This window comes from Arachis duranensis, chromosome 7 (genome assembly GCF_000817695.3).
Source record: "Arachis duranensis cultivar V14167 chromosome 7, aradu.V14167.gnm2.J7QH, whole genome shotgun sequence".
NCBI classification, from domain to species: Eukaryota; Viridiplantae; Streptophyta; class Magnoliopsida; order Fabales; family Fabaceae; genus Arachis; species Arachis duranensis.
In genome coordinates, this window is record NC_029778.3 from 57,391,867 (window position 1) to 57,411,938 (window position 20,072).

Consider the following 20,072-nt stretch of genomic DNA (forward strand, 5'->3'; position numbering starts at 1 on the left):
TGGGTTGAAAAAGATTTGAAAAGAATTTAAAAAGATATATGAGTTTTTTTCAAAGATTTTGAAGGAAATGGAAAAAGGAATTTTTTTTTTGGATTAAGAAATTTTTGAAATTGAAATTGAAAGATGAGGATTTGTAACATGTTCATGTAAGAAATGTGGAAATAAATATTAAAATTTGAAAAAAAATTTGAGTTGGGAACAAGAACCTCCTCCCCCCATGTTCCTGGCGTTAAACTCCTAGGAGTAGCATGTCTTGGGCGTTTAACACCCAAATGCTTCCTATTGTGGGCGTTTAAACGCCCAGCCAGGTATCCTGGCTGGCATTTAAACGCTAGTTTGCCTTCCTTACTGGGCGTTTAAACGCCCAACCACCACCCTGGTTGGCGTTTAAACGCCAGTTTGCCTTCCTTACTGGGCGTTTAAACGCCCAACCAGGGTACCTGGTTGGCATTTAAACGCCAGTTTGCCTTCTTTGCTGGCCTTTTTCTGCTAGTGAGCATTTTTTCTCTGTTTTCTGCTCTGAATTCTTCTGTAACTCTGTGAACTCCTGCAGTGAAAGATAAATTTTGTATCAAACTCTTATAATTACTAGAAAATAGATATGCTTAACCAATGGCTGGGTTGCCTCCCAGCAAGAGCTTCTTTATTGTCTTTAGCTGGACCTTACTGAATGTTATTCTAGTCTCAATTTTGAGCACTCTTGCTTAATATTGCTTTCAAGATAGTGTTTGACTCTTTGTCCATTAACAATGAATCTTTTATCAGAGTCAGTATCTTGAAGCTCCACATATCCATATGGTGACACACTTGTAATCACATATAGTCCCCTCCACCAGGATTTTAATTTTCCAGGGAATAATTTGAGTCTAGAGTTGAATAGCAGTACCTTTTGTCCTGGTTCAAAGACTCTGGATGACAATTTCTTGTCATGCCATCTTTTTGCTTTCTCCTTGTAAATTTTTGCATTTTCGAAAGCATTGAGCCTGAATTCCTCTAGCTCTTTCAACTGGAGCAGTCTTTTCTCTCCAGCTAATATAGCATCAAGGTTTAGGAATCTGGTTGCCCAGTAGGCTTTGTGTTCTAGTTCCACGGGCAGATGACAGGCTTTGCCATACACAAGTTGGTATGGAGAAGTTCCTATAGGAGTCTTGAATGCTGTCCTGTATGCCCACAGAGCATCATCCAAGCTTTTTGCCCAATCCTTTCTACGGGCCATCACAGTCCATTTCAGGATTCTTTTTAGTTCTCTATTTGAGACCTCAGCTTGCCCATTTGTCTGTTGATGGTATGGAGTTGCTATCTTGTGGCTAATTCCATACCGGACCATAGCAGAGTAAAGCTGTTTATTGTAGAAATGAGTGCCTCCATCACTGATTATTGCTCTGGGGACACCAAATCTACTGAAGATGTGTTTCTGGAGGAACTTTATCACTATTTTAGTATCACTAGTGGGTGTTGCAATTGCCTTTACTCATTTAGATACATAGTCTACTGCCACCAGAATATAAGTGTTTGAGTATGAAGGTGGGAAAGACCCCATGAAGTCAATACCCCATACGTCAAACAATTCAATCTCTAAGATCCCTTGCTGAGGCATGGCGTAACCATGAGGCAAATTACCAGCTCTCTGGCAACTATCACAGTTCCGTACAAACTCTTGGGAGTCTTTATAGAGAGTAGGCCAGTAAAAGCCACATTAGAGGATTTTTGTGGCTGTTCGCTCACTTCCGAAATGTCCTCCGTATTGTGATCTATGGCAATGCCAAAGGATCCTCTGCACTTCTTCTCTAGGTATGCACCTACGGATTAATCCGTCTGCACATCTCTTAAAGAAATATGGTTCATCCCACAAGTAGTACTTTGTATCAGAAATTAGTTTTTTCGTTTGCTGCCTGCTGTACTCTTTGGGTATGAACCTTGCAGCCTTATAGTTTACAATGTCTGCAAACCATGGTACTTCCTGAATGGCAAAGAGTTGCTCATCCGGAAAAGTTTCAGAGATCTCAGTGATGGGGAGGGACGCCCCTTCTACTGGTTCTATCCGGGACAGGTGATCTTCCACTTGGTTTTCTGTCCCTTTTCTGTCTCTTATTTCTATATCAAACTCTTGCAGAAAAAGCACCCACCTTATGAGCCTGGGTTTTGAATCCTGCTTTGTGAGTAGATATTTAAGAGCAGCATGGTCAGTGTACACAATCACCTTTGATCCTACCAAATAAGATCTGAACTTGTCAGTGGCATAAACCACTGCAAGCAATTCCTTTTCCGTGGTTGTGTAATTCTTCTGTGCATCATTCAGGACACGGCTGGCATAATAAATGACACGCAGAAGTTTGTCATGCCTCTGTCCCAATACTACATCAATAGCATGATCACTGGCATCACACATCAGTTCGAATGGTAATGTCCAATTTAGTGCAGAAATGACTGGTGCTGTAACCAGCTTGGCTTTCGGGATCTCAAATGCCTGCAGACACTCTGTGTCAAATATAAATGGCATGTCAGCAGCTAGCAGATTACTTAGAGGTTTTACGATTTTTGAAAAATCCTTTATAAACCTCCTATAGAATCCTGCACGCCCCAGAAAGCTTCTGATTACCTTAACATTGGCAGGTGGTGGTAATTTTTTAATTACCTCTACCTTAGATTGATCTAAATCTATTCCTCTATTCGAGATCTTGTGCCCAAGGACGATCTCTTCAGTCACCATAAAGTGACATTTTTCCCAGTTCAAAACCAGGTTAGTCTTTTAGCACCGCTTTAGAACAAGAGTCAGGTGATCAAGACAGGAGCTGAATGAGTCTCCATATACTGAGAAGTCATCCATGAAGACTTCCAGAAATTTCTCCACCATATCAGAGAAAATAGAGAGCATGCATCTCTGAAAGGTTGCAGGTGCATTACACAGCCCAAATAGCATCCTTCTGTAGGCAAATACTCCAGATGGGCATGTGAATGCTATTTTCTCTTGATTTTGGTGATCTACTGCAATTTGGTTGTAGCCCGAATAGCCATTCAAAAAGCAGTAATAATCATGACCTGCTAGTCTTTCTAGCATTTGGTCTATGAATGGTAAAGAAAAATGATCCTTTCTGGTGGCTGTATTGAGTCTTCTGTAGTCAATACACATGCGCCACCCTGAAACTGTTCTTGTGTGAACCAATTCATTTTTCTCATTATGAACCACTGTCATGCCTTCCTTCTTGGGGACGACTTGGATAGGGCTCACCCAGGGGCTATCAGAAATTGGATAAATAATCCCAGCCTCTAGTAATTTAGTGACCTCTTTCTACACTACTTCCTTCATGGCTGGATTTAGCCGCCTTTGTGGTTGAACCACTGGCTTAGCATTATCCTCCAAGAGAATCTTGTGCATGCATCTGGCTGGGCTAATGCCCTTAAGATCACTTATGGACCACTCAAGAGCTGTCTTGTGTGTCTTTAACACTTGAATCAGTGCTTCCTCTTCTTGTGGCTTTAAGGTAGAGCTTATGATCACAGGAAAAGTGTTGTCTTCTCCCAGAAATGCATATTTCAGGGACGGTGACAGTGGTTTGAGCTCTGGTTTGGGGACTTTTCCTCTAATTGAGGAGTTTTTAGAGGTTCTTCTAATTCCTCTGGCCCTCCAGGTCAGGCTGAACATCTTTAAATATGTCCTCTAGATCTGATTCGAGACTCTCAGTCATATTGACTTCTTCTACCAGAGAGTCAATAAGATCCACTCTCATGCAGTCTTTTAGTGTGTCTGGATACTGCATAGCTTTTACAGCATTCAACTTAAACTCATCCTCATTGACTCTCAGGATCACTTCTCCTTTTTGGACATCAATGAGGGTGCGTCCAGTTGCTAGGAATGGTCTTCCTAGAATGAGAGTTGCACTCTTGTGCTCCTCTATTTCCAGCACTACAAAGTCAGTGGGAAAGAAAAATGGCCCAATCTTGACAATCATGTCCTCGATTATGCCTGATGGGTATTTAATGGAGCCATAAGTAAATTGAAGACAGATCCGGGTTGGTTTGATCTCTTCGGTCAAACCAAGCTTTCTGATAGTGGATGCATGGATTAGGTTGATACTTGCCCCAAGATCACATAGAGTTGTCTTGGTGTAAATTCCTTCTAATGTGCATGGTATCATAAAGCTTCTAGGATCCTTAAGCTTCTTTGGTAAGCTTTTTAGAATGACTGCACTGCATTCGTCAGTGAGAAGAACTTTTTTCAGTTTCTCTCCAATCCTTCTTATGGCTTAAGATTTCTTTCATGAACTTAGCATAAGAGGGTATTTGCTCAAGTGCTTCTGCAAACGAAATCTTTATTTCAAGAGTCCTGAGATAGTCTGCAAAGCGAGCAAATTACTTATCCTGTTCTGCTTGGCGGAGTTTCTGAGGATAAGGTATTTTGGCTTTATATTCTTCAATCTTGGTTGCTGCAGGTTTCTTTCCTACAGAAGTAGGCTGAGACGCCTTCTTGAGGGAGTTATTATAGCACTTGTGGGTGTCTGATCCCTTATTGGTGTTTGAACGCCAGGATTGGCATTTAACGCCAGATTCCTACCCTGTTCTGGCGTTTGAATGCCAGAGTTGAACATGGAATTGGCGTTTGACTCCAACTTGTCACCCTTTTCTGGCGTTTGGACGCCAGAATTATTCCTCTCTGGGCTCTTACTGTCCTCAGAGGGATTTTGGGTAATATTCTATTCATCCTCTGTCAGCTGTTCTTTCCTTGGCTCTCTGCTGCTTTGAGTTGATGTATTTAATATTTTTACACTCCTTAATTGAATAGCTTGACATTCTTCTGTTATTTGTTTAGATAACTGTTGTCTTGTCTGGTCAAGTTGTGCTTCCATATTCTTATTAGCATCCCGAGTATCTTGTAACATTTCTTTAAATTCTGCTAACTATTTTGTCAGAGCAAGTAATTGCTGGTTGAGTTCAGCAGCTTTTTCTAGAGGACTAAGGTCAGTAGATACTGCTTTAGCCTCTTCCTTCATGGAGGACTCACTGCTCAAGTACAGATGCTGATTTCTAGCAACAGTATCTATAAGCTCTTGAGCCTCTTCAATTGTCATTCTCATGTGTATAGATCCACCAGCTGAGTGGTATAGAGATATCTGACCATTTTCTGTAAGCCCATAGCAGAAGATGTCTAACTGCACCCATTCTAAAAACATTTCAGAGGGACATTTTCTCAGCATCTCTCTGTACCTCTCCCAAGCATTATAAAGGGATTCAATATCCTATTGTTTAAAGCCTTGGATGTCCAGCCTTAGTTGTGTCATCCTCTTGGGAGGGAAATATTGACTCAGAAATTTTTCTGGCAGTTGATTCCATGTCCTTATGCTGGCCTTAGGTTGATTATTTAACCACCTCTTAGCTTGGTCTTTTACAGCAAATGGAAATAGTAATAATCTGTAGACATCCTGGTCTACTTTCTTATCATGTACTATGTCAGCAATTTGTAAGAACTGTGCCAGAAACTCAGTAGGTTCTTCCTGTGGAAGACCAGAATATTGGCAATTTTGCTGCACCATGATAATGAGTTGAGAATTCAACTCAAAACTACTGACTCTGATGGAGGGTATACAGATACTACTCCCATATGAAGCAGTAGCGGGGTTAGCATATGACCCCAGAGTCCTTCCGATTTTATATATATATATATATTTTTTTTTCGAAATAATAATGAAAAAAATGGAAACTAAAACAAATAAAAAGATAAAGTAAAAAAAGATATGATTGAAAAGATGTGATTGAAAAACAACTTAAAAAGGATTGATTTTTAAAATTGAAGACTAATTTAATGCAAAATTTTCGAAAATTTGAGGAAAACACCAAGGAAAACCAAACTTAAAAATTTTAAGATCAAAACACAAGAAGGATTGATAAACCACTATTTTATGGTTTATCTTGTGCTCAATTGAGTGATTTTTATCAACTCTTTACCCACTTATTCATACTATTTGCAGGAGTTTATGTTTTCCTTCCTGATTTTGTGCTATGATTGAAAACATGCTTCTTTAGTCTTAATTTTACTATGTTTAATCCTCTCTTTACCATTCGATGCCTTGATATGTGTGTTAAGTGATTTCAGAGATTACAGGGCAGGAATGACTTAGAGGATGGAAAGGAAGCATGCAAAAGTGGAAGGAATACAAGAAGTTGAAGGAACTGCAAAGCTGTCAGCCAGACCCTCTCGCATTAAAATGACCATAACTTGAGCTACAAGGGTCCAAATGACGCCGTTCCAATTGCGTTGGAAAGCTAACGTCTGGGGCTTCGATTTGATATATAATTTGCCATCGTGGCCAAACAGATAGGCGACGCGAATGCGCACTCCACACGGACGCATCGCATCTGCGAAAATCAGCGTGGCAGATTTCATAACCAGCGAATTCTGGGCTATTTCCGGCCCAATTTCAAGCCCAGAAAACACAGATTAAAGGCTGTAAAGTGGAGGAATGAAGGGGACAATTCAGATCAGACTCATAATTCACACTTTTCATAATTTAGATGTAGTTTTTAGAGAGAGAGAGAGGCTCTCTCCTCTCTCTTAGGATTTAGGATTAGGATTTTTAGAAATTAGGATTTATTTCTTCTTCATCACAGGTTCAATATTCCTTTTACTTTATATTTCTCTTCCACTTTTAGATACTCTAATTCTTTTATTTGTATTTGACTTATGTTGCCCAATTGGCTTATGAACTTTTCCATGTTAGATTTGACTGCTTTTATTAATGCAATTGAGGTATTTCAGATTTATGCTTGCTTTATTCTATTTATGATGTCTTCAATTTAGTTTAGAATTTTCCCTTTTGGCTCTGGTTAAGTAATTGGTGACGCTTGAGTTATCAAATAAAGCAGTGGTTGAAATTGGCAGATCGCTCTAAAGCTAGTCTTCCCACAGGGATTGACTAGGACTTGAGGATCAAACTAATTATTCCACTTGACTTTTCTTTGCTTTAGTAAAGGTTAACTAAGTGGGTTTAAAATCCAATTCTCATCACAATTGATAAGGATAGGACTTCCAGTTCTAATACCTTGCCAAAAGTTTATTTTATTATTACTATTTTAATTTTTTTATCATTTAACATACTTCTTCCTTACTTTCAAAACCCCCGATTTACAAGACTCATAACTAATAATAAGAACACCTCCCTGCAATTCCTTGAGAAGACGACCCGAGGTTTGAATACTTCGGTTATCAATTTATTTAGGGGTTTATTACTTGTGATAACCAAAACGTTTGTAAGAAAGGACTTTTGTTGGTTTAGAAACTATACTTGCAAAGAGAATTTATTTTGAATTCTAGACCACGCAAAAGTTCTCTCTTCAAAATGGCGCCGTTGCCGGGGAATTGCAAATGTGTGCCTTATTATTGGTTATTGTAAATATATTTCAAAAAAAAATTTCAGATTTTTATTTTAAAATTTTTATCTTATCTTATCTTATTTTTCAAAATTCAAATCTTTTTCAAAAAAAATCATATCTTTTTCAAAATCTCATCTTATTTTTTTTTCAAAAATCATATTTTTTTTAAAAAAATCTTATCTTATCTTTTTTTCAAAAATCATATCTTTTTCAAAATTCTTTCTTTTTGTTAGTTTTTGTTTTTAATTTTTTTTCCTACTACTATGAACTCTCACCCCTTTGGCTATGAGTCTGGTTACAATTATGTTGCAGGAAGAGGAAATTACAATGAGAACAGGCATCAAGGTTGGAACAATCAAAGATGGGAGGAGCCACAAGGATTTGATCAACTCTCATGGCAACAACTACCTCCAATGGACTATCAACAACCATTCTGTGATGCATATCAAGGCAATGGCTATGGCAAGCACTCTTTTGATTATCAACAACCACCACCATATGCCTATGAACCCCCTCCTCAACATAACTTTGGACCACCATACTCACAAGCCCCTTTCCGCCATTCACCTCCATACGACCCCAACCCAAATCCACCATACCAACCACCCTATGCACCGTATGAACCATATATAGAACCACCCCAATTCCAACCCAATTACTCCCAAGAACCACCACCTCAATATACACCATCTCCATATCCATCAATCCAAAAGCACTATGATCCTACTTATGATACCCAAGCGGCACAAGAATCAATGGATCATCTCAAGGAAACGGTGGATCAATTTCATGCAACCCTTCATCAATTGAATCAAGCGATAAATCAATTAGCTTCCCGACGTTCGGACACTCAAGGAACCCCCACAGCTTCATGTGGATAATCTAATGAAGAACGTAGCATGAAGGAGACATTAGAAACTCCGGTGGATAGTAAGGAGCATGAATTTGTACTGGAACAAGTGAAGGAAGCCAGAATTATTGAAGAAGAAGAAGTGGTTGAAGACTTAGGAGATGCTGAACCTCCATTGGAAAGTCCATTCATAAAGCCTCCTTCCAAGATGCTTAAAATTAATGTTGAGGAGGGTGTACAACCTCCAAGGCATGTCATGGTTGAAGACTTGGGAGAGGTTGATTAAGAGATGGAGTTTAAAGAAGAAGAACAACCTCCCATGCCCTTGGTAAACAATGAAGAAGAGGTTGAATTGGAAGAAAGCCACCAAGAGGAAGAGGTTGAAATTGAAGAAGCTTACAAAGAGGTGGAAGTTGTCAGAGAAGAGCACAAGGGAGTGGAGCTTGCAAATTCATTACAAATATCTCTCCCAAGACCATTACCATCCAACACAACATAAGTGGGTAAAATTCCTATCCTTATCCTTTACTTTCCCCCTTGAATATGGGCTACTAGAGACGGATGGTCAGCTTAGAGCTCTTTTTAGCATTAAGAGTAAGATGAATATGGTCAGTGGTAAGAATTGTCCTGCAAAGTTCATTATGGTTGGAAGCTTTAATTTTAAATGCAAGGGTTGGTATAGAGCTCAATTGAATGGGTCTAAGATGTTGTTTGGCCGCTTTAGTGAGAATTCAGACTGCTTGCCACCCGGATGGAATCATGATGATCAACAAGAAGACGGGTGCACAAGCAAAGTTTGGGATCCCGGAGAATATTGGACGTACAAACATTGGTGGGGATTCCTGGATCAATACAAGCACAAGCCACCATAATAGGGAGCTCACCAAATGTCCAACTTAAGGACTTTAACTAAAAGTGCTGTGTGGGAGACAACCCACCATGGTATGATCGTTCCTTTTTCAATTCAGTTTTATTTGTTTTTGAGTTTTATTTTCTCTTATTGAACTTGGAATTGTTCATAACATTTGCATCTACATATGCATACTACATTTTGCATCTTGCATATTAAAAAAAAAAGAAAAAAAAGGGCACGCGACGCGACAGCGTCGCCGACGCGTCCGCGTTCCCTGTGCCTTAGGAAGAAAAGAGACTTTACAGAGAGTCATGTGAGAGCGTGGGTGGAGGCGTGCCTTTGGCACAAATTAATCCACGCAACCGTGTGGATAACGCGATCGCGTCATTAACGAAATAGCCTACCCATGCGTCCGCGTCAACCATGCGAACGCGTCACCCTCAAAAGTGGCAATATGATTTTCGAACAGAGAGTTGTGCGAGCGCGAGGCTGCCCTCGCGCCACTAGCACAAACCATGTCACGCGATCGCGTGACCGACGCTCCCGCGTCACCTCACTTACGTGCTACCTGCGCGAACGCGTGCCCCACGCATCCGCGTCATATGCGCCACACCACTTTCCAGATCAGCCAAATATCTTATCTTTTCTTCCCCATATCTAAATCTTTTCTTTCCCTTCTTTTTCTTTTTCTTTCTTTTCCTCCTATTGGTGTTGGAGATTTATTTGGGTCATTATTTCTATATGTTGCTTGTGGATTGTTTAGGACTTGTTTAACAATTATATATTATTTTTATAGGATTGCTTGCATATTCAATTTAATACTTTCCATACCTGATTTAACATGCATGCTTTGTGTTTGTGAAAACGCCCATTTGGCATTGTGCACTATTATTAGATTTCCTTTAATCTACTCCTTTAAATGCCTGCTTTTTACAAAATCCCTTTTTATATTTTATTAATTAAATATAATTGTTATTACAAATATGTTGTTAGTTTGAAAGACTTTGTAATCTAACTTGGATATTTAATTCTTGATCTATGTTACTCATGCCTTTGCCAGCATGCCAATAAACATATTGCATTTAATTGTCATTACGTGCACTTGCTATATTTCCATTGATGACTTTTTACATGTAGTCATGACCATGTGTTAACGTCATTCTTCTTTACTGTGCATTGATTACCACCTTTCCCGTTCTCTTCCTTGCTCTAACCCTTAGCTTTAAAAGTTACTTTCTTTTTCCCTTTTCAGGATGGCCACCAAGAAGGGTACAGAGAAAGCTACTTCCAAACCACCGGCAAGGAAAGGAAAAAAGAGAGCACCAAATGAGGAACTACAATTCCCGTCCACTTGTACATCTTAGCATGCACCGAGGACGGTGCAATCTTTAAGTGTGGGGAGGTCGATACCAATCTCTACGGGTTAGTTATTCTCTTCTCAACACCAATATTCTATTCTCTTTGTTTGTTCATTGTTGCATTGCATAATAGATTGCATATGTAGTTGATTGTTTGCATTTAAGTGCTACTTGGTTGAAAAATAATAAGTTTCTTTTTAAGACCCTATTTTTGAAAATTATTACTAATTTAAATTATAAAAAAATTTAAAAAAAATTAACTAAAATTTTCTATGTGTTAAATCTGTTTGAAGATTGTAAATTAGAACATGGTTTTTGAGCTAAAGAACACACAATCCGTGAGATTTTGAGCTTAATTGCATGGTTACATTATTTAACCATAATATTTTATTCTTGTGTGTTTTCTTCTCTATAATTGTAATCTATATTTTGTTCCATTCTATATATCCATTATTTAGTGTATTTACATGCTTGCATATGATTGAGGCCATAACTTGTTTTTGCTCACTTATCCCAAATAAGCCTACCCTTTTATGACATCCTTGTTAGCCCCCTTGAGCCTTTTAACCCCCTTTCTGTTTATAACCACATTATTAACCTTAAGCAGAAAAACAAAATAAAAGTTTCAAGTTGAATCCTTGGTTAGCTTAAGATAGATATTGTGTATAATTTAAGTGTGGGAAATTTTATGGGAACATGGGATGATAGGAAAAAAGTGAATTAAATTGAATAAGTTATTTAAAAATTTGGGAAGCATGCTCATGTGAAATCAAATTAATTAAATTACCATGTGCATTGATAAAAAAAAGAAAAAATAATAAATAATAAAAAATGAAGTAATTAAATAAGGGGATACAAAAAATATATATTACCACAAATGCAAAATAAGAAGAATCAATGCACATGGGACAAAATTCAAAAATAAGTTTGATACATGAGCATGTAATACAAAAGTGGGAAAAAATTGGGTAGCTAGGTAAAGCAATTTAAATTATATAAAGTATGTAAATGTTAGGTGACATCTTGGACTAATCAAGGATTCAATTTATAGCTCACTTGGCCATACATATATCCTCACCTTTACCTTAGCCCCATTACAACCTCGAAAAGACCTCATGATGTTTGCATTGGTATGCTAAATATTTGTTGATTGGTTAGATGAAGAACAAGGTTGAGAAAACATGACTAGGGAAGATGTGAGTGAATTAACCCTAGACACTTGAGAGAGTTAGAGTGATATACACTAGCAGTAAGGGTTCAGTGCTTGATTCTATGTTCCCTGCTCTCATGAGCTATCTTCTTACAAGTTTACTTGTCTTTTATTGTGTGATTTGAATTAGTGGAATTTGAATTATTTTTATCTTGGAGAACTTATTTGCTTTTAACCAAGTAGGTAGAAATATTTTGCATGTAGTTACATCCGCATAGATAGGTTCCATTGCATACTCTCTATCATTCATCTTCACTCCTTTATAGCTTCTCTTGAGCTTAGCATGAGGACATGCTAATATTTAAGTGTGGGGAGGTTGATAAACCACTATTTTATGGTTTATCTTGTGCTCAATTGAGTGGTTTTTATCAACTCTTTACCCACTTATTCATACTATTTGCATGAGTTTACGTTTTCCTTCCTGATTTTGTGCTATGATTGAAAACATGCTTCTTTGGTCTTAATTTTACTATGTTTAATCCTTTCTTATTACCATTTGATACCTTGATATGTGTGTTAAGTGATTTCAGAGATTACAGGGCAGGAATGGCTTAGAGGATGGAAAGGAAGCATGTAAAAGTGGAAGGAATACAAGAAGTTGAAGGAACTGCAAAGCTGTCAGCCTGACCCTCTCGCACTAAAACGACCATAACTTGAGCTATAGAGATCCAAATGACGTAGTTCAAATTTTGTTGGAAAGCTAACGTTTGGGGCTTCGATGTGATATATAATTTATTATAGTGGCCGTACAGATAGGTGATGTGAATGCGCGCTCCACGCGGACGCGTCGCATCTGCAAAAATCAGCGTGGCAGATTTCATAACCAGCGAATTCTGGGCTATTTCCAGCCCAGTTTCAAGCTCAGAAAACACATATTAAAGGCTGCAAAGTGGAGGAATGAAGAGGACAATTCAGATCAGACTCATAATTCACACTTTTCATAATTTAGATGTAGTTTTTAGAGAGAGAGGCTCTTTCCTCTCTCTTAGGATTTAGGATTAGGATTTTTAGAAATTAGGATTTATTTCTTCTTCATCAGTTAGGATTTATTTCTTCTTCATCAATATTCCTTTTACTTTATATTTCTTTTCCACTTTTAGATACTAATTCTTTTATTTGTATTTGACTTATGCTGCCCAATTGGCTTATGAACTTTTCCATGTTAGATTTGACTGCTTTTATTAATGCAATTGAGGTATTTCAGATTTATGCTTGCTTTATTCTATTTATGATGTCTTCAATTTAATTTAGAATTTTCCCTTTTGGCTCTGGTTAAATAATTGGTGACGCTTGAGTTATCAAATAAAGCAGTGGTTGAAATTGGCAGATCGCTCTAAAGCTAGTCTTCCCAACATGGATTGACTAGGACTTGAGGATCAAACTAATTATTCCACTTGACTTTCCTTTGCTTTAGTAAAGGTTAACTAAGTGGGATTAAAATCCAATTCTCTTCACAATTGATAAGGATAGAACTTCCAGTTCTAATACATTGCCAAAAGTTTATTTTATTATTACTATTTTAATTTTTTTATCATTTAACATACTTCTTCCTTACTTTCAAAACCCCTGATTTACAAGACTCATAACTAATAATAAGAACACCTCCCTGCAATTCCTTGAGAAGACGACCCGATGTTTGAATACTTCGGTTATCAATTTATATAGGGGTTTATTACTTGTGGTAACCAAAACGTTTGTAAGAAAGGACTTTTGTTGGTTTTGAAACTATACTTGCAACGGAAATTTATTTTGAATTCTAGACCACGCAAAAGTTCTCTCTTCAAGGATTCAAGAACATAAAAAGAACACCAAACTTAAAATTTTTAGAAAACCAAAAATAAATTTTCGGAAATTAAATAAAAACTAACAAGAAAACACCAAACTTAAAACATGCAACTAGACTCCAACAGAAAAATCTAAAATAAAAATAATAAATTTTTTGAAAAATTTTGAAAATAAAATAAAAGACTCTGACCCAAAAGACAAAATTTTCCTAATCTAAGCAACAAGATAAACCGTCAGTTTTTCAAACTCGAACAATCCCCGGCAACGGCGCCAAAAACTTGGTGCATGAAATTACAATCACACTTGCAATTCCGCACAACTAACCAGCAAGTGCACTGGGTCGTCCAAGTAATACCTTACGTGAGTAAGGGTCGATCCCACGGAGATTGTCGGCCTGAAGCAAGCTATGGTTACCTTGTAACTCTTAGTCAGGAGAGTATCAATGGAAATGGTTTTGTTTGCAATAAAATAAAAGAGCATGAAATAAAAGGTACTTGTGATTCAATAATGGAGAACAGGTTGGAGTTTTGGAGATGCTCTGTCATCTGAATCTCTGTTTTTCTACTGTCTTCTTCTTCACGCACGCAAGGCTCCTTCCATGGCAAGCTGTGTGTAGGGTGTCACTGTTGTCAATGGCTACTTCCCATCCTCTCAGTGAAAATGGTCCATGTGCGCTGTCACCGCACGGCTAATCATCTGTCGGTTCTCGATCATGTTGGAATAGAATCCAGTGATCCTTTTGCGTCTGTCACTACGCCCAACACTCGCGAGTTTGAAGCTCGTCACAGTCATTCCTTCCCGGATCCTACTCGAAATACCACAGATAAGGTTTAGACTTTTCGGATCCCAAGAATGGCCGCCAATAATCCTAGCTTATACCACGAAGACTCCGATCTTTCGGAATGGAGGCTAAGAGATACACATTCAATTTAAGATAGAATGGAGGTGGTTGTTAGGCACGCGTTCATAAGTTGAGAATGGTGATGAGTGTCACAGATCATCACATGCATCAGGTTTAAGTGCGAATGAATATCTTAGAACGGAAGCAACACTACAAGAAAAATACCCATTCAGCCACACTTTTTTTAAGCTACATTTGAAAAGCGTAGCCTATTCATAGAATAGGCTACGCTTTTCTCAGTGTTGCCTGTTTTTTAGAGAAAAGGAAACACAATTCTGGCATCATTTAAAAAGTGTAGCCTTAGATATTATAGAAATCACTTATAAAGCGTAGCCGTATGTTAATATCTATGGGTACACTTTTATATCAAAGAGAACGCTTTTTAAGAGTAGCCTATTTATTAAGTTTTGGGTGCGCTTCAAAAGTGTTGCCTAATGTATCTAAGTGAAATGTCCAATAACACTTAGTAAATTTTTTGAATTTTCCCCAAATGATACATGCGTACAAACACTTAGCCAAATCAGAAAACATAACCCTTAGCCACTGAAAACATAACACTCGATCATCACTACCTTTAGCTTTTCCCTTCTTCGTGCCACTCATCAACCCCAAATCAGAGAAAGGGATCGCCATCACCAGTCAACACTCACCACTCACCACTCACCATCTCCACCAGTCACTCATATTTGTCACTCACCACTCACCACGCCATCACTAGTCTTCATCGTCGCTTCTGTTCGCTGTGCTCTCACATTAGGTAAATTTTTCCCCCTTTTCGTATCCATTCAGCCTCACTCACGCACTCTCATCCTCCCTCAACTCACACACACGAAAGAGAAGAAATCAGAAAAGGGGAGCACAGGAAGAAGAAGAGAAGAAGAGAGGAGAGGGGAAGGAAGGAAAGAAATGACGACGCCGCATATGGCTCCACCGCTGTCGAGCGCCGGTGAAAGAGAGCTCGAGGGAGAGAGAAAACGCGATAGAGGATAGAAGAAAGGGGTGCTTGGTCGCCGCTGAAACTCCACCGCCATTGCTAGGGCTTCTTCCACCGCTATCATCTCCTCAAGATTCAGATTCCCTTCAATTAAGTCACTTGGAAGCTGGGTTGCTTGCTGGAAATTCTAAACTGATTTATGAAAACAGGGCATTACTTCCAATGGAGAATTAATTAATCAAATGAAGTGATATGAACTTAAAACTTGTTTGTTTTGAAACTTAGGAAAGTTGAGTGTAATCTACCCAAAATTTAGAAGCAGCGGATTAGAATTGAAATTATTATGGATTTTATAAAAACGCTGCTGCTTGCTGTTTTTCTGAATCTTTACAAGTGCAGTAGCAGAATTTTAAAACCTTGTATAAAATTCAATTCTGGTCCAAATGTAGTAAAATATAATTCAAAGTAAAGGTTAGGATCTCTAGAGTTACTTTGATAAGAGAGATAGTCCGTGCGTAGGCTTTCACAACATAAAAACCACATAACAAGACAGCAAGGTGCTGTTCCTACAAACCTAGAATAACAGTCTCGGTTTTTCCTCAATAGCTGGAGATAGACTGCCCAGAAAAATATGATTTCTAGACCTTTAGAAACTTGAGTTTAATACGAACATGTGGACATGAAATTTGTGTGAGTCCGAGTCCGTTTGTGATATTAATCGTTAGATAGAAAACCGGTCGCCAAAAGGGTATTAGGCTAAACAAGCTAAGAAATGAATAAGAATGTACGATAGATGGTATTCATTTGGATTGTTACAGGTGTAATTTATTTGCTAAGTACTATATTGCTAATTTGTTTCAATGATTTCTCAGAAATTCAATGGGTTCATGAGGATAGAATTACATTGTTCACCGCTGATGGACTGGTGCAGATTGGAGGCTCCATCACCCCTCGCCATGTTAGCTCTTCAGATGTATGATTTTATTATGCAATTTCATTAACCATGCTTGTTGGTGTTGGGGTTTTAACTTTTTAGGATTTATCTTGGATTTATCTTGGCTTTAAAGAGAGAAGACCTAATACAAAATTTACGAAATCGCTTAGGAGTTATTTGATTTGGTTATGACTTATGAAAACACTTTGTTGTTGAATAGCTTAATATAAACTGGTTTTCTTTTGTGGTATAGGTAGTACCGAAGACTATTGGAAAAGATAGGATGCTGCTCAAGTAATGGCTCAGGTTGAGGACTTGTGTTTTCTTCACTTTGCATCGATCTGTAGAATTTTTCTTCTACAAAATTCCTCAGCTGATTAAGAATATATAGTTATTTTGTTTACTGACATGATGGTGTTTGTGTTGTTGTAGTTAGTATGGGAAGGACTTGGACTCGGAGGAGGGACAGATGTCCGAAACTGGGGCAGGTAGAATGATAAAACCGATTGTGCTCTTTTGTGTCTAATGAATTTCCATATGAACTGCTTCTTTCCTTGTTTTGCAGCCTGGTTTATCAGGCTATTTCAATAGCAAATAATGCATGCTGGGCTATTGGAGAACTTGCAGTTAAGGTATGTTAATGTTATGTGCTACATTCTGATTAAATTTTGTAGAATTGTATTGTGGCTGGAATCTAATTGGCTTAGTCAGAGTTATGTGCATAATGTAGTTTTAAACTGTTAGTTTCAAAAGCCAATTAGGACAAATGGTTCTGCTCTTTGTGATTGCTATTTGACTGTTATCTTTTAATTTTCCACTTATATATTTTTGTCTTATGAAATTTTTTTGTCTAAAACAACACTTGTTGGCACAATTGACAATAAATGTATGAATTTAACTAAATTTAACTAAATGTATCCACCGTATATTCACCTGTTGGCACAATTGACAATAAATGTATGAATTTAACTAAATTTAACTAAATGTATCCACCGTATATTCACCTGTTGGCACAATTGACAATAAATGTATAAATTTAACTAAATTTCATAAACAGAAAGTTTAACTTGTTTCTTAAAAATACTTATTTGTAAATGTTTTACTATTCTATTCTATTTGTGTTTTGAGGGAACTTTTTTAAGTTGGGATTGGGTTTTGGAGTGTGGACGGGAATTTCTAAAGGAGGAAAAGAAAAGGCTAAAAAAGCAAAACCTTAGCTTATGAGCATGTGAGGGAGAGGACGAATTTCTCACTTGATAACTCAAAACCGATCATATAATCTTAATCATGAATCACACAACATGGCACTTGGAAAAGAGATGCTCATTCACCACATGTGACACCTTTTCTTGTTTATTGCTTCTGTCCCACGAATGGTTTCTGATTCATTCAAATATGTATTACATAAGGATAACCAAGAAATTTAACTAAATTCCAATGGATATATATGTGTGTATATATATTAATGTGAAGTTGAGCGTACATATTAGGAGGTTAATAAAAAGAGTAGTAGGTTTGGTAAGCTTTCACTGCTATATCTTTATGCCTTTTAGGATGGCTATGAATGCTATAAACAATGCTTGTAAGAGATATTGGCATTTGGGATTTGATGAGTTATAGGTTATTCTTTTATTGATGGGGTGATTCTTTTGTTGTTGCCTGTCAAAGTTGCTGCCTTTAGACTTTATAAGTTAAAAAAGGATTCACTTGGTTGCTGGAATTGATTGCAGATTTGAGTTATTTTCTGTGGTCACCACATTTTAAAGCAACAGCTCAAAGAAAAAGCGACAACTTTAAAAGATGAACTTGGAGACATGAAGGCCAAACAGTAGCAACAAGAGGAAGAGATTCATGGATTGTGGAATATGGTTTAGTTATTAGAAAATACTTATGTAAGATATAATATTTTAGTTTTTCGTAGAGTATTAGTAGTAAATTTTAAGTGGTCTCTTGCTTATTTTGATATGACTATGCTTAATTTGGTGTGAGATGTATGAATATTCAAAATTAATTTCATTTTAATACTTTTGGTTCTTTATAAATATATTTTGTTTACAGATAATTTTTATTATTTAAATAAATTTAGTATAATTTTATATTTATTTTTATTTTATTTTATTTAATTCATTTAATTAAAAATACAAAATTATATATGTAATTATATTATTAAATATTATATTGTACAAAAAATTATTGGAATATTAATTATATATATATATATTAAAAATTAAAAAAAAATAATGAGGGACCTAAGGCTACACTTATATAAAGTAGCTATAAGTATATTATTTGTTACATTTATAAAGTGATGCAGTAGTCTTGAAAAGTGTAGCCTATTCTTTTGAATTCTGGTAACCATTAGTGCTGAAAAGCGTAGCCTTTGGTCCTGGACAGCATCACTTGAAAAGCGTAGCCTATTCCCAAACGTCAAAAGCGTAGCTCTTGGTGCAGAAAAGCGTAGCCTTTGAGAATAGGCAACGGCTGAATAGGAATCACCCCAAAAAGCGTAGCCGTAGCCCAAAAAGCGTAGCCGTAGCCTAAGGCATCATTTTTTTTCACTTTTGGCTACACTTTTCAAGTGTACCTGAATGGGTATTTTTCTTGTAGTGCAAGCATGATTGAATAGAAAACAGTGGTAATTGCATTAATCCATCGAGACACAATAGAGCTCCTCACCCCCAACCATGGGGTTTAGAGACTCATGCCATAGAAGATACAAAGTCAAATGTAAAATGACATGCGGTATAAAATAAATCTTTACAAGTACTATTTATAATGAAACTAGCTAGTAGGGTTTATAGAAATAGGTAAATGATGCAGAAATCCACTTCCGGGCCCACTTGGTGTGTGCTTGGGCAGAGCATTGAGCTTTACACATGTAAAGGTCTATTCCTGGAGTTAAACGCTAGCTTTTGTGCCAGTTTGGGCATTTTAACTCCAACTTTTATGCCAGCTCTAGCATTTTGACACCAGAAAAGGGCAGAGAGATAGTGTTTTGACGCTAATTTACGTCGTCAAAACTCGCTCAAAGTATAGACCATCATATATTGCTGGAAATCCCTGGATGTCTACTTTCCAACGCAATTAGGAGCGCACCGTTTGGAGTTCTGTAGCTCTAGAAAATCTACTTCGAGTGCAGGGAGGTCAGAATCCAACAGCATCTGCAGTCCTTCTTCAGCCTCTGAATCAGATTTTTGCTCAAGTCCCTCAATTTCAGCCAGAAAATACCTGAAATCACAGAAAAACATAAAAACTCATAGTAAAGTCTAGAAATATGATTTTTGCATAAAAACTAATAAAAGTATACTAAAAAGTGGCTAAATCCTACTAAAAACTATATGAAAATACCCCCAAAAAGCGTATAAAATATCCGCTCATCAGTCGACTAACTACCGTAAATATGATTTCAACATTAATTTTGATGTGAACTCTATCTCAAACTTTATTTAAAACAACATGGGTTCTAACGAGACCCTATTTCTGATAGTGAACATCTGGCATTTCTCTTACATTGGCTCAACTCTTTTGTTTTCTATTCTAAGTCAGTTTAAATTCAAAAGAACAATTTCTTGCCCCTGGCCATTATGCTTCACCATAAAAAACTTATTGACCTCCTGCCTTGATCCTGAGCCAACTTTTTGAATTCCTTTCTTTAATTGTTGGTGAAATCCATCAAGAAGATCTTTCAATCAACCCATTTGGCCCCCTTTGGGTTGTAAATTTGTGGCTCAAAGCTATTCTAGAGTCTCAACTCTTAGTTTTTGGATTGAAAATTTCCAACACTCCTATTGATGGCATTCGTCTTTCCCAACTTTCTCGGATGAAACTAAAAACCATGTCCCCATTGGTGCCTTTCGACACTTTGTCAGAACCTTATTCGAC

The 20,072-nt window shown here is 37.3% G+C and overlaps 1 long non-coding RNA gene across 1 annotated transcript; it reads left to right on the top strand.

Moving 5' to 3' along the window:
* The first annotated feature begins 15,436 nt into the window (after positions 1-15,436).
* On the top strand, positions 15,437-18,173 carry LOC107459164 (uncharacterized). The gene is made up of 5 exons (XR_001586240.3): positions 15,437-16,229; positions 16,444-16,496; positions 16,623-16,678; positions 16,756-16,822; positions 17,921-18,173. It is a non-coding gene; the product is annotated as an uncharacterized LOC107459164 (long non-coding RNA).
* The last annotated feature ends 1,899 nt before the right edge of the window (positions 18,174-20,072 follow it).